Consider the following 17776-nt stretch of genomic DNA (forward strand, 5'->3'; position numbering starts at 1 on the left):
GGTAAAATTGATAAACCTTTAGCTGAACTCATCAAGAAAAAGAGAGAGGACTCAAATAAATAAAATCAGAAATTAAGAAGGAGAAATAACAACTGACACCACAGAAATATAAAGGATTATGAGACTACTATGAAAAATAATATGCTAACAGATTGGACAACCTGGAAGAAATAAATTCCCAGAAAACATACAATCTTCCAAAACTGAGCCAAGAAAAAATAGAAAATATGAACAGATTGATTACTAGTAACAAAATTGAATTAATAATCAAAAAACTCCCAACAAACACAAGTTGGGGACCAGACAGTGTCACAGGCAAATTCTACCAAAGAAGAGTTAAATACTTATTCTCCTTGAACAATTCCAAAATATACAGGAGAAAGGAAAGCTTTCAGATATATTCTCTGAGGCCAGCATTACTCTATTACCAAAACCAGATAAAGACACTACAAAAAAAGAGAACTACATGCCAATATCTCTGATGATTATAGATGCAAATATCCTTAATAAAATATTAGCAAACCACATTGAACAATACAATAAAAGGATCATTCACTATGATCCAGTAGGATTTATTCCTGGGATGCAAGAAGGGTTCAATATTTGCAAATCTATCACCATGATACACCACATTAACAAAATGAAGTTTAAAAATCATAGGATCATCTCAACAGGTGTAGAAAAAGCATTTGACAAAATTCAACATCAGTTCATGATAAAAGCTCTCAATAAAGTGGGTTTAGAGAGAATATACCTCAACATCATAAAAGCCATATATGGAAAAACAACTAACATCATACTCAATGGAGCAAAACAGAGCTTTTCCCTGAAGATCAGGAAGAAGACAAGGATGTCCACTCTCACTATTTTTATTCAACATAGTACTGGAAGTCCTAACCAGAGCAATCAGACAAGAAAAAGGAATAAAAGGCTTCCAAACTGATAAGAAGTAAAACTTTCACTATGTAAAGATGACATGATACTATATATAGAAAACCCTAAAGTCTCTACCAAAAACTATTAAAAACAATAAGCAAATTCAGTAAAATTTCAAGACACAAAATTAATATAGAGAAATCTGTTATGTTTCTATACACTAACAACAGAAAGGGAAATGAAGAGAATAACTCCCTATATAACTGCACCAAAAAGAATAAAATATCTAGGAATAAACTTATCCAAAGAGATGGAAGACCTGCACCCTGAAAACTAAAAACCACTGATGAAAGAAATTGAAGATGATGTCAACAAATGGAAAAATATACTGTGCCCATGGATTGGAAGAATTAGTATTATTAAAGTGTCACACTACCCAAAGCAATCTACAGATTCAATGCAAGCTCTATCAAAATACCAACAGTACTTTTTACAGAATGAGAACAAATAATCCTAAAATTTGTAAGGATATTTGCAAATGATACATCCAATAAAGGGTTAATATTCAAAATATATAAAGGAGAGTTCATGAAACTCAACAGCAAAAATCAGCCAAACAATTCAATTAAAAAATGGGCAGAGTACCTGAATACAAATTTTTCCAAAGAAGATATACCAATGACCAACAGACACATGAAAAGATGCTCAACATCACTAATTATCAGGGAAATGCAAATCAAAACCACAATGAAATATCAGCTCACACCTGTCAGAATGGTTAGTATAAGAAAAACAATAACAAGTGTTGATAAGTATGTGGAGAAAAGAGAACCCTTGTGCACTGTTAGTGGGGATGTAAACTGGCACAGCCACTGTGGAAAACAGTATGGAGTTTGCTCAAAAAGTTAAAAATAGGGGTGCCTGGGTGGCTCAGTGGGTTAAGCGTCTGCCTTCAGTTCAGGTCATGATCCCAGGGTCCTGGGATCAAGCCCCACGTCGGGCTCCCTGCTCAGCGAGGAGTCTGCTTCTTCTCCCTCTCCCTCTGCCCCTGCCCCCCCCCCCCGATTCGTGCGTGCTCTCTCTCTCTCAAATAAATAAATAAAGTCTTTAAAAAAATTAAAAATAGAAATGTCATATGATCCAGCAATTCCACTACTGGGTATTTACCCAAAGGAAGTGAAAACACGAATTTGGAAAGATATGTGCACCCATACCTTATTGCAGAATTATTTACAACAGCCAAGATATGGACGTAACCTAAGTGCCCATTAGCAGATGAATGGATAAAGATGTGGTATACATGTGGAACAGACTATTACTTGCCCATCAAGAAGAATGAGATCTTGCCATTTCTGACAACATGGATGGACCTAGAGGATATTATACTAAGTGAAGTAAGTCAGAGAAAGACAAATACCATATGATTTTATTTATATGTGGAACCTAAAAAACAAAACAAACAACAAAAAAACAAAACCAGACCGATAAATACAGAGAACAAAGTGGTGGGGGTGGGTGGGAGGATGGTTGAAAAGGGGTGAAGGGGAGTGAGAGGTACAGGCTTCCAGCTATGGAACAAATAAGTCATGGGCATGAGAGGTACAGCTAGGAAATATAGTCAATGGCATTGTAATAGTGTTGTATATGGCAGAAGGTAGCTACACTTGTGGTAAACATAGCATATAAAGTGGTTCAACTTATACTTCAGTTAAAAAATAATAAAAGAAAAAAGAAGCAAAATGTAGTTTGGTCCTATTAAAAAACAAAATTCAACTCAGTAAATTTTAAAGATCTTATTGGCTTTTTTTAACTGTTCATGTATCAAGCGGCATCCAATCTATCAGACAGGAAGGATCTCTGAGGAGCTGTAGGAAATGAAAGATTTTTATAGGCAGAAGGGAGTAGAAGGAAGTTGTACTAGCACAAAGAAGACTGGCTGTGGCAAGATTACTTTCCTTTAAGGGATGGCAGGGGTCTCTCAGGCAGATGACCTCACTAGCGCTAACCAGGCTATTCCTGTTAGACCGATTTAAGATTCCATTTCTGGAGGAGCAGAACTGTAATTAAGTCTCAGTTTGGTGATGTGGGGCTTAGCACAACTGACTCCATTTTGGACCTGTTGTCTTGTTTTTAACAGTTCCCAGGTGGTCTCCACACTGTTTTGGAGAGAGCAGTGTGCTGGAGACAGCCTGGGTGACTTATGAATATGGCCACTCAAATGGTTGGAGTCCTAGGCAGTAGCAATGCTAGCATGCCTTATAAAGACCTGGTCCCCAGAATCACCTGATCCCCTGTTCTCTCCAACCTTAGTTTCTCCTACTTTTTTTTTTCTTAACAGAAGACCACAACCAATAAGTTGTTTTCTTATTCTTTTTTTGTAATTGTTGAACTCTGACTCTATACAAGCTTTTTAAAATATTAGTAGGGCATAGATAGTCACTGTGTTAAGACAAATTAAAAAAAATAACTCTTCTCTCACTTAATACAGTTCTTTAATACTGTATTAAATTATATATATATATAAATAATTATATATATATAAATAATACTGTATTAAACAAATACTTTGTTTTGGGGTCACTAAAATAGTATTTAGAGTTGTCAGCATGTATATTTTGAGCATCCCATAAAGTCTGTTTGCCACTGTATCCCTCATCTTATTGCATGTCCTGTTTAGACTTAAATTTGGGGCACACAAAATACATAGAAATAAATTGATTTAATTTATAAAACTACTTCAATCTATTAATTCAAATATAGAAAATGTGGCTCCATAGAATTTACTTGTTGAAAACATATTAGACTTCTGTAGATAGATCCCAATGAAAAAGAAACCTAAAGCACTGAAATAGAATTAGATTTTAAGTGCTCTATTTACATTCTCCATTCTTGTTTCCTTATCAGCCCAGACTCTACTATTAAAGAGAGACAACTGAACCAATTAACATACTTCCATGGTTCATTTCCCCATGAAACAAAAAACTAATTTTGCAAAGTTATTTTGGCTCCTTGTGCCACTCTTCCCCCTAACTTCTATGCATAAAAACCTTGGCATGTTGAAAATCTTCATTAAATATTTCTGAAGGAATGACTTTCAAGTGATATTCTACCAGACTTACGGCAGTAAAGAATAAATTTCATCATGCTGGCAAGCAGAGAAATGGAAATTCTAGGCAAGTTAAGGTGGATTATTTTCACTCAAGCTGATAGATAAAACCTGAGTTAGATTTAATAGATAAGGAGCATTAATTAAGGTAACTGATCTTTACCAAATGAAAGTTCTGAATTAGACATAAGTCAGCCTAGAGCTGACTGTAGAATTTTAGTAGTACCAAGACAATGCTGCCTGTTAACATTTGAAACTCCATAACTTGATTTTTCTTCCTTCCATATTTAGAGAAGAGTTTTACTATGAAAGAAATCCCAGAAGAGGACAACACATAAATATAAATGCACAATAGGAAATGAATGACTGGTCTCAAGAGGAAGAACCAAAATCAGATCTTGATGGCCAAGATATCTCCCAAAGGGATACGGGGCCCTGAAAGGGAGGATGAAAATCTCCAAGACAAATTTTCCTTTACAATTTTAATTTTCCTAAGTTTAATACTGGAGGATACAGTTTATATCTAAACAGACCAAGAATTATACAGATAACTTGGGCAAAAATAACCAGTTCTTGGCCGTATGGAATTATCTTTGGTATCTACACTGATGAGATTTGCCTTTTGGAAAGACTACTCTATTGTTCAATGTCAGGGAAAACTTTATTAAATATGAATTTGTCAGGGACACTCAGGTGAACATCATGCCAGACAACAAGACATTTATATTCAAACCATCAGACAGCCTCTTCTGACATCTTCATAGAAAAATGATGAGTCCATGCCACTTGTCAGGAGAAAGATATCACTACTTCTCTACCACTTTTTATAGCTCTAAGACCCCTTGAAGCTTTTATTTGTTTCAGGCTTTCATGAGTCATACTTTCAGAGAAATTTTTCTCATTATGTTAGCTGCCTCTGACATTCTCACATCCCACCACTCAAAGGAGAAACAGATTTGGTGTTTCATACATTTTGCAAAAATTGATAGAGTGATTTTAGCCACATGCAGATACTATCTGTCAGTCATATAAATCTCCAAATGATTGCACTCCAGATCTTTTCAGAGAACATGAAACTCCTTGCCTAAATGTTTCCGGATTCATTTTTCTGTAATTATATGCAACACATCTCCTTACTACTAACTGTACCCATTTCTTACTGATACCCAAGTCTGAGTATCAAAGGGGCCATCTTCCTTTTAAATATGAATCATCTCATTTGACTCTCAACTCTGGGTTCAGGGACTCTGTTTTTCCCATTTGCATCACTGTAAACGGATGCATACATATGCAGACCCTCTGTAGGTACACAGTACTCGTTTGCTGAATGGATTAAGAATGCTTATCAAAGTCCTACACTCATTAGAACAAAGTTTTTATTAACTTTTGTATCTAAATGTATAAAAAATACCCTTGTTTTTCACTTTCCAAGAAGTCCTTATATCATGGTAGTATATTTAGGACCATACATGAAAATATACTCTATTAATACCTTAATTTTTCCAAAAATGAACCATAACCAATTTCTTTTGAAAGAACGATAAGAACAGTAAACAACAACAAAGTTTTTGAGTAGAGTTGAAAAATATTTGGCCTGTAATTCTCCTTTTTTGTGGGGTCTTTGTGCAGTTTTGGAATCAAGCTAGTGCTGGCCTTGTAGAATGAATTTGGAAGTTTTCCTTCCATTTCTGTTTTTTGGACCAGTTTGAGAATAGGCATTAACTCTTCTTTAAATGTCTGGTAGAATTCCCCTGGGAAGCCATCTGGCTTGGACATTTTTGAGGGGAGATTTTTGATTACTGATTCAATTTCTAGTATGGGTCTGTTCAAATTATCTATTTCCATTATAGGCCAATAACCCTGATGAGCATGGATGTAAAAATTCCCAACAAGATACTAGCAAATCAAGTCCAACAGTACATTAAAAGAATTATTCACCACCATCAAGTGGGATTTATTCCTCAGCTGCAGAGGTGGTTCAATATTCTCAAGTCAATCAACATGATAAACCACATTAATAAATGGGATAAGAACCATATGATCCCCACAATAGATGCAGAAAAAGTATTTGACAACATCCAGCATCCATTCTTGATAAAAATCCTCAACAAAGTAGGGGTAGATGAATATACCTCAACATCATAAAGGCCACATATGAAAGATCAACAACTAATATCATCCTCAATGGGAATAAACTGAGAGCTTTTCCTCTATGATCAGGAATGAGTCAGAGATGTCCACTCTCACCATTCCTATTTAACATAATACTGGAAGTCTTAGCCTCAGCAATCAGACAACAAAAAGAAATAAAAGGCATCTAAATCAGCAAGGAAGAAGTCAAACTTTCACTATTTGCAGACAACATGATACTTTATGTAGAAAACCCAAAAGACTCTACCAAAAAATTGCTAGAACTCATACATGAATTCATCAAAGTCGCAGGATGTAAACTCAATATACAGAAATCTGTTGCATTTCTATACACAAATAATGAAGCAGCAGAAACAAAAATCAAGGAGTCAATCCCATTTACAATTGCAACAAAAACAATAAGATACCTAGGAATAAACCTAACCAAAGTGGAGAAAGATCTGTACTCTGAAAACCACAGAACACTGATGAAAGAAATTAAAGAGGACACCAAGAAATGGGAAAACATTCCAGGCTCATGGATTGGAAGAACAAACTTTGTTAAAATGTCTACATTACCCAAAGCAATCTACATATTCAATGCAAGCTCTATCAAAACCCACCAGCATTTTTCAAAGAGCTAGAACAAACAATCCTAAAATTTGTATGGAACCGTAAAAGACCCTAAATAGCCAAAGCAATCCTGAAAAGGAAGAGCAAAGCTAGAGGTATCATGATTTCGGACTTCAGGCTATATTACAAAGCTACAGTCATAAAGACAGTATGGTACTGGCACAAAAACAGACACAGATTAATGGAACAGTATAGAAAACCCAGAAATGGACCCACAGCTGTATGGTAAACTAATCTTCAACAAAGAAGGAAAGAATATCCAATGGAAATAAAATAGTCTCTTCAACGAATGGTGCTGGGAAAAATGGACAGCAACATGCAGAAGAATTAAACTGGACCACTTTCTTACACCATACAAAAAAATAAATTTAAAATGAATGAAAGACCAAATGTGTGATAGGAAACCATCAAAATCCTAGAGGAGAACACAGGCAGCAACCTCTTTGACCTCAGTTGTAGCAACTTCTTACAAAACACATCAATGGAGGCCAGGGAAACAAAAGCATAAATGAACTATTAGGACTTCATCAAGATAAAAAAAGTTTCTGCACATTCAAAGGAAACAACAAAACTAAAAGGCAGCCTACAGAATGGGAGAAGATATTTACAAATGACATATATGATAAAGGGTTAGTATCCAAAATTTATAAATAACTTATCAAACTCCACACCCAAAAAACAAATAATCCAGTTAAAAAAATGGGCAGAAGACATGAATAGACGTTTTTTTCAAAGAAGAGATCCAGATGGCAAACAGACACATGAAAAGATGCTCAATATCACTCATCATCAAGGAAATACAAAGCAAAACCACCATGAGTACCTGTCAGAATGGCTAAAATTAACAACACAAGCAACAAGAAGTGTTGGTGAGGGTGCAGAGAAAGGGGAACCCTCTTGCACTGTAGGTGGGAGTGTAGCAACTTTAGAAAACAGTATGGGGGTTCCTCAAAAAGTTGAAAATAGAACTATTCTATGACCCAGCAATTGTACTACTAGGTATTTATCCAAAGGATATAAAAATACAAATTCAAAGGGATACATGTACCCAGATGTTTGTGGCAACATTATCAACAATAGCCAAACTATGGAAAGAGCCCAAACATCCAATGTCCATCGACTGATGAATGGATAAAGAGGATGTGGTATGTATGTGTACACACACACACACACACACAATGGAATATTACCCAGCCATCAAAAAGAATGAAACTTTGCCATTTGCAATGACATGGATGGAGCTAAAGTGTATTATGCTAAGTGAAGTAAGTTGTCAGAGAAAGACAAATACCATATGATTTCACTCTATGTGGAATTTAAGAAACAAAAAAGATGAACATATGGGAAGGAAAAAAAAGAAAGTGGTGCAAACCATAGGAGACTCTTAACTATAGAGAACAAACAGGATTGACGGAGGAAGATGGGTAGAGGATGAGCTAAATGGGTGATGAGTTAAGGAGGGCACTTGTTATGATGAGCACTGGGTGTTACATGTAAGTGATGAATCACTAAATTTTACTACTAAAACCAATATTACACTGTATGTTAACTAACTAGAATTTAAATAAAAATTTGAAACAAAACAAAACAAAACAAAAAAGAAGCTTAAAAAAGAAAGGAAGACATATACTAGCTAGAAGGGTTAAAATTTTCTAATTGAGGGGCACCTGAGTGGCTCAGTAGGTTAAGCATCTGACTCTAGCTTTCGGCTCAGGTCATGATCTCAGAATCTGGGATTGAGCCCTGCATGGGGCTCCCCACTCTGCGGGGAGTCTTCTTGTCTCCCTCTCCCTCTGACCCTCCCCCCTCTCACACACAGTCTCTCTCTCAAATAAATAAATAAATCTTAAAAAAAAAACCCTTTCTAATTGTGGACCAAAATTGGCTTCGAGTGTCTTGATAATCAGAGTATCCACCCAGTAATCTATCAAAAAGCTGGTCCTTTATAATTTAGCAAATTGGGGGATAGCTGAAGACAGACATTGTTTTTACTATATACCAACCACACCCTGAAACCAAATTCTCATAGAACAAACAACTGGAATGGGATTTACTTTCTGGAAGATTCTCTTTTATTGCAAAATTAAGGATAGAGAGCACTGAAAGGGGATTCAGGACAGCTGCCCCATTCCCCCCAGCCCTCTGAATGTGCCACTTTGGTATGTGAATTATTTTGAGCTGAAGGCACTTGAGACCCCCTGGGCTCAAAAGAAACTTTTGTTCCTCCCTTAACCACACAGAAGAATCTAAATTGGGGGGTCTTTCCCAGAATAAGGGTTATTAACGAAGATAAATTTTATCTGAGTGACCCATGTGTATGGCAGAGAAAACATCTAATTACCCAATATCTGCTCTTCTTATTGTCCTGTGAAGTGCATTCCTTTCCTCTGAAATCTCAGGCCCCTACCCCTTTCTCCCTAATTCAGAATTCTGTCTTTGGAATTTCCAGGTCTATGTGGATTCACCATTCATACACCTATTAAATTTGGTTTTCTCCTGTTAATCTATCTCATGTCAATTTGATTCTTAGTTCAGCTAGAAGAACCTTTGAGGGGACAGGAATTCTTGCTCCCCAACAGTGTATAATTTGTGTGTTATTTGCTTTTATGTAAACAGCTGCTTGGAATATTTAAATATGCTTGAAAACAAGTTGTTCTTGGTTGTACCATCAATTTACTTGACATTTCTTTACCAAAAGAATTTAGAGAGAACACCAGCATTGGTTTGAACCTAAATGATAATCAATTACAAAATAATGGTGTTCAAAGTTATTAAATTGTAAATGGCATCTCAGTGTTTTGAATATGACTGATAATTTGGGACCAATTTGGATTTATTTTTCCTAAAATATATAAAGGGGCCTATTAAGTTCCCCTGTGGTTTTATTTGCAAATGTCAAATGAGTTTATCCAATTTTCTTCTTCATCAAGTTTACATTTTTTTCCCTCCTTATTAACCTAATTGTTTCAGTGTTCCAAAAGTATTGTTGGATTAATTGCACTGCTCACATAACTATCCAGAATACGAATTTAAAGAGTTCACGGCAAGACAGAAAATCATATGTGCTTTATTATGAGGACTTAGATGTATCTAAGGATAATTGGGACTAGATAAACGCATAAAAAAAGAATCAGAGAAAATTATGTAACAGTCATTCTATTAGACTCAAGGCCATTTTTATCTATGAAATTGTCTGAAATTGAAGTAGGAGATTCTAACAGGTTGTTCGATTTTTGTTCTTTGGTCAAGCAGTTAAAAAGACTCAAGAAAAACATCTCCCTCTGAAATGGAGAAAGGGAGAATAAAAAGGGGATAGCACTTAAGTTTTATTACCCTATTTTACCTTTTGCATAATACTACCTAATTCACTAAGTCTCAGAGTTCAATGTACATAAAAATCAACCAGGGAGCTCATGTAATGAAGATGACAGGGTCCTACTTTCAGAGATTTTGACTCAGTAGGTATGGGGAAGATTCAGAAATCTGCATTTTTAAAGCATTCATTCATTCATTCATTCATTTGAGAGAAAGAGCACGCATGAGTGGGGGTGAGGGGAGAGGAGTAGAGGGAGAGGGACAAGCAGACTCTGTGCTGAGCACGGAGCCCAGTGCAGGGCTCAATCCCATGACCCTGAGATCATGACCTGAGCCAAAATCAAAAGTTGGAAGCTTAACCAACTGCACCACCCAGGTGACCCTCTGCATTTTTAAAAAGCACTCAGATTCTCATGCAAGCAGCTATTGGATGTCACTTTGAGAAGCATGGACTATAACATGATAATCACCCATTATTATCCTCTCCTATTCTTTCAGAAAATACTACTATGTAATGTTGATGTTTGGTTATATTAAGAGATGACTGAGCTAATTTTGTGAGAACATAGTAAGAAAATTTTAGATTCTTGTATATATATCTTCATTTAATAATTCTACTAAAATCATGATGGAAGTACCCCCTTCCATATTTGTACATAATTATGAGTGTTCTGTGTTTCTTACCATCTTTATAATGGCATATTGGGTTTCTCAACTGGATTTTATGCAAACATATAAACCTGTCAATATAACAATTATTAATTGCTTTCTATTGTTTTTCCAAGTAGGCCTTTTAGAACTCAGAAAGGCTTTTACAATATACAGCAACAGATACTGAAAAAAATAACCAGTAGACGAATGAGAAAATTAAAGTTGTTCAGGGAAAAGTGATCAGCATGCCAAATAACTATTTTTTGCTTTTATTTTTCTTCAACTGAGATTTAGCTAAGTTAAACTCTGTGAAAGAACTTATTTGTAAAATAAAAATTTCTAAAGGAAAATTCTGAAATTGGAACCTAAGTCTTGTAACAGTTTAACTCAAATACATTCTGTGGTGATAAGATTTATGAGTGAGGGTGAGAAGAGGGAGGGTTCAGTGCCGTGGTAATTCTCTCTGAGGAAACGGGGAGTAGAAGGGAGGAGGAGATGTCACTGGAGTGAGGTTTCCTAAGTGATAATGATTCTCCACCGGGTGGAGAATAGTCTTTGGCTACAAGACACCGGCAGGCTGCCTCAAGTCTTTTCTCTGTCTTGTCCAAAGATAAGCTCAGAGCCCTGGGAAGTAGCTTTGGAGGAAGGGAGAAAGGTTCAGAAGCTGGGGTGAGGGAAGGAGAGGGGAAGAGAAGGAGAGATAGGGATAGAAACAGACATAGGCACAAAACAGAGAGAAACAGAGAGAGAATAGTATACACAATTTAAAAAAGAAAGCGAGCAGTTTAGGATGAGTAGTAGCTCAGTAGAGAAGTCACTAGAAGTTGCTGTTTGAATCATGGTGGTTTGTATGTAAAAACTGCCAATAAATGCTAGTGGAATCAGAGATCACAACTAAGCAAACATATGAAGGATTTTCCTCAAAAAAAGCACTAAAGAATAGAAAGCAGTCTGCTCAGTTGGGGTTTTGACAAGTTTACGTTGTCTTAGAAAAGTTTATAATATTCTTTTTTTAAAGAAGTTAATTTTTTGAGGAAAGTCTTCATCATCCTCTCAAAAACAATCAATTGTCAATCAAACAAATTCTAGAATGCAGAATGGCAGCATAAGATAAAGTCTCTGGCTGAACTTCTTATTCCTTATTTTTGTTAAAATACCTATTAAAAGAGGTGTATGGGAAAATATCTGCATTAACAGAAAAAAAAAAAAACTATGAAGGAGAACTAATGACTGCCAATGGCAACTCAGCAAGGATGGATTAAGAAACTCAACTACTGCTTTTGTTCGAACTATTGTGCAAAACCAGCAGGCACAGTGTGAGAGGATGAGAGGGGGTCTGAGCTCTGCCCCTCTAACAGCTCCCAGGCAAGGACAAAAATTCCATACTCAGCCAGGTCGTTGTTAAATGAAAGTCATCCTAAGAATTAATATTGTTAAAATGTTCATAATATCCAAAGCAATCTACAAATTCAATGCAGTCCCTACAAAAGTACCATTTGTGTTTTTCACAGACCTAGAACAAATAGTCCTAAAATTTGTATGGAACCACAAAAGACCCTGAATAGCCAAAACAATCTTCAGGAAGAACAAAGCTGGAGGTATATCACAGTCCCAGACTCCAAGATATATACAATGCTATGGTAATCAAAACAGCGTGGTACTGGCACAAAAAAAGACACATAGATCAATGGAACAGAATAGAAATCCCAGAAATAAACCCACAGTTATATGGTCAATTAATCTATGACAAAGGAGGCAAGAATATGCAATAGCAAGACAGTCTCTTCAATGAATCGTGCTGGAAAAATGGGACAGCTACATGCAAAAGAATAAAACTGGACCACTTTCTAACACCATACACAAAAATAAACTCAAAATGGATTAAAAACCTAAATGTGAGATCTGAAACCATAAAACCATATAACTCCTGGAAGAAAACACAGGCAGTAATAACTTGGACATAAGCCATAACAACATTTTTCTAGATTGTTTCCCTTGCCTGAGAAGACCTAACAAAAAAAATAAATAAATAAACCATTGGGGCTACACCAAAATAAAATGCTTCTGCACAGCAAAGGAAACTATCAACAAAAGGAAAAAGCAATCTACTGAAAGGAAGAAGATCTTTGCAGATCTTATGATCCAGGTGACATGACTTTAGAAAGGCAATGTTGTAAACATATAAGGGCTAAATTTTAAGATGTTGTTGATGAAGGGATCAAAAGCTTGGTGAGCTGGTAGACCTGATCCTGAAGAGAACCACCAACCCACCTTAAGTACAAGTGACTGTAGAATAGGAAATTTTCTTTCACTACTTTTGAATCCTCCCTTTTCTTAGGAGAGTGCATTGCATATACAAGTTTGTTGTACATGTTATTATTATTGTTTAATTTATAATTACTGAGACTGCAATTATTCTGGCAACAGAGGTTGTACCTATTTGGAAAAAAGCTTTCCATAAACACTGCCCTGCACGTGTTGAAAATATATAATTTATACAAAGAAGAAGGTAAGTCTCTATTTGTTTGATAAGAATAACCAGTTTCTTAACCAAAAAAAAAAAAAAAAAAAAAGTTGCTTTGGTGAATGTGTTTTGGTAATGCACTAAATTTTTATTTTTTTTATTTTTTTATTTTTATTTTTATTTATTTATTTTTTAAAGATTTTATTTATTCATTTGAGACACAGAGATACAGAGAGAGAGAGAGAAAGCACGAGTAGGGAGAGAGGGAGAGGGAGAAGCAGGCTCCTCGCTGAGCCAGGAGCCCGATGTGGGGCTTGATCCCAGGACCCCGGGATCATGACCTGAGCTGAAGGCAGACGCTTAACCATCTGAGCCACCCAGGCGCCCAATGCACTAAATTTTTAAAGAAAAAGAAATATAGATACCAAAACTGAATTTTGTTTCATTTCTCAATAACCTCATGGAAAACCAAGAGAACAATTGGAAATCTTATTTAGAATTCTTGAACACTGAATGTCTTGTGCTACCACAGAACGTTAAGTCCATGAAAGCAAGGACCTTGTCTGTCTTATTCTCCACTTTATCCCTGACCCCTAGAAAGGGGGTAGCACAGAAGTAGGATCCAATAAATCAAGTTGAATGAATAAATTAAAGTTAACAGGCTCAGTCAGAAATTCTAAATTAGTAATATTTTGAAAAGTCTGCTAAAAAATTATTTTTCTTATGTATGCTAAAGGGTCATGGATTTATCATCTTCCTAAACAGTAACAAGAAGCCTGATCTTAATAATAGACCACTTATTTTCTTAACAATTATCATTATAAACTGCTTTACCTAAGTTTGGTTGTTCATAACTGTTGGATTATTTTTGGTAAACACTGGTAACCTCCTGTATTTAAAGAGAGATGTGTAATTACTCTTGCTACCATGGAGTATGTTACAATAAGAATAAATGTAATATGGAATTCCACCACTCACACATTTATTAGCCAACAAGCACAAAACAGTCATACAGTCTATTTTATATGCTTCAATGTAGTTCCTCTTCTATGAAAAGATCACTTCAGGCAAGTATTACAATATTATAGAAGAAATATACAGCTAGTCTTTTATTTTGAGTCAGGCACAAAAAGTTCTTGGCAATCTCCTGTCTCCAGTCCAGGACTGGCTCAAGAATTCTAACCATACAGAGCCATTCTGAGAACTTGAGGCATTGGATTCACTAGATCCTTATATAATATATAAGTATAGGTATAAAAGCTTGTACAGAGGTTCTACCCAATTCACATATTTGATTTTTTGTTGGTCAAATGAATAGTGTTCATCTAATAAAATATACTGCTTTATTTGAGAGACAGAGAGACAAGAATAGATGAAGCAACTTTAGTCACTGTCTGTGTAATATTGTGGGTTTTTTTTTTCACATGTTAACCAACCACCCCCATAGGGAATATTCTTATTAGAATACTTCAAACATTAACACCCCCCCCACCCCAAGAGTGTTGCTGGGCCTGCTGGTCTGTGGCTACCTGAGGACACTGGTCTCTGTTCTGCAGGATGGGATTTGTTAAAGTTGTCAAGAATAAGGCTTGTTTCAAGAGATACCAAGTGACATTTAGAAGACAACAAGAGGATAAACTGATTACTATGCTTGGAAACGCTTGGTAGTTCAGGATAAAATAAGTATAATACACCTAAATACAGGATGATGCTTCGTGTCACCATTTGTCCGATTGCTTATGCCCATAGAGGAGATAAATGATAGTTTGTGCAGCTCATGCTCGTGAACTCCCAAAGTATGGTGTGAAGGTTGGCCTGAAAAATTATGCCGCAGCATACCGTATTGCTCTGTTGCTGGCCTGCAGGCTTCTCAGTAGGTTTGGCATAGACAAGATGTATGAAGGCCAAGTGGAGGTGACTTAGAGATGAATACAATGTGGACAGCACTGATGGTCAACCTGGTGCCTTCACCTGCTATTTGGATGCTGGGTTTGCCAGAACTACTACTGGAAATAAAATTTGGGGGGCCCTCAAAGGAGCTGTGGATGGAAGCTTGTCTCTCCCTTGCAGTATCAAACAATTCCCTGGTTATGATTCAGAAAGCAAGGAATTCAATACAGAAGAACATCAGAGGCACATCATGGGTCAGAAAGTTGATTACATGTATTACCTAAATGAAGAAAATGAGGGTGCTTATAAGAAACAATTCTCTCAATACATAAAGAACAATATAACTCCAGGCATGATGGAGGAAATGTATAAGAAAGCTCACGCTGCTATACCAAAGAACCCGGTCTATGAGAAGAAGCCTAAGAAAGAAGTTAAAAAGAAGAGGTGGAACCATGCCAAAATGTCTCTTGCCCAGGAGAAAGATCAGATAGCTCAGAAGAAGGCAAGCTTCCTTAGAACTCAGGAGCAGGCTGCTGAGAGGTAATAAACCAAACCACAATTTTCTATGAAGCTTTTTCAGATAAAGACAATAATAAAAATTTATTCAGCAAGCAGTGAAAAAGAAAAAAGAAAAAAAAGAATACTTTAAACATTAACTGCCCAACAGTGTGTAAATTAAAACTAAATCTATATATTATATATTGAAGTATTTAAAAATATTATAGACCATATAATACTGTGAAAATGTATTTAAATATTTTATCTTTAAATATACAAAATTAGGTAGGATCTCAGATTTTAATATCTTTGTTCAAACCGTCTTACTTTCCTCTTCTCCCCACTGTCTCTGTCATCAACATTTTATTCACCCTCCAGATACAGTTTAAATTCATCTCCTTACAGAGAGCCTTCCTGGATTACCCTTGTCAGAACTAATTATTCCTTCCTGATATTTATACTTCTGTTATTGCTTTATTCTAACTTTGTATTATAGTAAATTATTTTCCTATCAGGTGAGGCAGGGCATATATTTTACTTCACTAAATTCAAAAACAATCACTCAGTAACTCTTATCTAAAAGGTAATTGTCTAGATGGTGCAAACAATTCCAAGTCATGATCAGAGAAACATTTAGAGAGGCAGTTATAACTCAGCTAGGCCTTGAGGTCCATGTTAGACCTTCTCAAGAAGTTGTTGATGAACTTGGGAAAAGAAGAGAGGTTATAATTTAAAAAATAGATGGCATTAAAGGGTGATAGAAGATTAGGAATACAAGGACCTGAGCATGTTTCTGTGTGTAAAAGATTTCATGATAAAAAAAAAAAAAAGGAAGAAGTAAGCATGCATGGGAGAATATGATCATGGGATAAAGATCACAAAAAGAGGGATCAGGTTTGGAAATAAAGTCGTTTGGGTGCTTCCTCACTGAAGACGTACAATGAGGAAGGGCCTAGCCCCATGCTTTTCAATGCTAAGTACTTGCTGAGTGATCATATAAAGAGTTTCCTTCAATAAGGAGGGACCAATCAATATCACAGTGAAAATCCACAGTATCAAAAATGCTACTAAAAATTTTAATTCATTGGACAATAGATTAGTGATTCAACAACTGACTTCTCTGCCATTCCCTTTTCTCTAAATCTTTTTGTCTTTAATTTCTCCTCTATCCAATCTGGACTTCAGGGTCAACCACCTCAATGAATCTCTTAAAATACCTTCAACTCCCTTCTCTTTTGTCCTTCTTTCCCATGTGTCACATAAAATTTCGACCCCAGATCAATTTAACCTTCAACTACTGCACTCCTCCCCCCAAGAGATTAAGAACCACTAGTAAGAATTTGCAGTCACTACAAATTAACTCATAGTCCTCAACCTTAAATAAATACATATTTCTCCGTCTCCAAAACCATTACATTAAGCCTTTTACACTACTTTCAAATCTCCTATTCCACACACAGTCTCAGTAGACATCACATCCAAATCCACAAAGAAAATAGAGGTCATCAGATAGATGCACCTTTGACTCTCTCCTTTTACATTTTAAATTTGGCAGAGGGGGGTAAGTAGCAATGATGAGGATGAGAAGACACATGTCCACTGGAAGTGCTTCTCTAGGAAGTCCACCTCTAGTGCTTCTCAGAGTGGGTGCTACTGGCATTTTGGATGGGACAATTCTTCAGGAGCATCACTTAAGATATAGTCAAATTATATTACTAATTATTTTTGTAGTTTTTTTCTTTTTCACTTTATTGTACATTATTTCATTAGGCTTGTTCACTATTCTTCCATATTTCAGTTTTTTATTGTTTTTGTTTCTTCTTATATTGCTTTTATCTTTATAATGCTTTTATATTTTGCTTCCCTTTATTACTTGAGTCCTGCCACTTCATTTAGTTCTCTTGTCTTTTAGTATCTCTTTAAGCCTTTGTAACTTTGTAGATCCAGAGAGGGAGAGAGAGAAAGAGCAAGAGGGAAAGAAATGTTTCTGAAAGAATAGAAAGCAGTTTGAATTCTTCTTCTGTTTCCTTGGTTAACTCCTTTTGTGTGGTATTTCCTTCATTTGTTTTTGGCTTTACTCTTTTCCTTTTTTAAGCCTTTGTGATAGATTCCATGTTGGTTCATTTTTTAAATTATTCGTTATTCATGTATTGGGTAAATTATTTACTAAACCAAAGGTGGGAAACCAAAGGCTGGAACAGAGGAGAGGGCAG

General features: G+C 35.9%; 1 pseudogene; it reads left to right on the forward strand.

Annotated features, from left to right (window-relative positions):
- The first annotated feature begins 14732 nt into the window (after positions 1-14732).
- LOC118548526 (large ribosomal subunit protein uL18 pseudogene) lies at positions 14733-15805 on the forward strand (annotated as a pseudogene).
- The last annotated feature ends 1971 nt before the right edge of the window (positions 15806-17776 follow it).

Source organism: Halichoerus grypus, chromosome 3 (assembly GCF_964656455.1).
Source record: "Halichoerus grypus chromosome 3, mHalGry1.hap1.1, whole genome shotgun sequence".
Lineage (NCBI taxonomy): Eukaryota > Metazoa > Chordata > Mammalia > Carnivora > Phocidae > Halichoerus > Halichoerus grypus.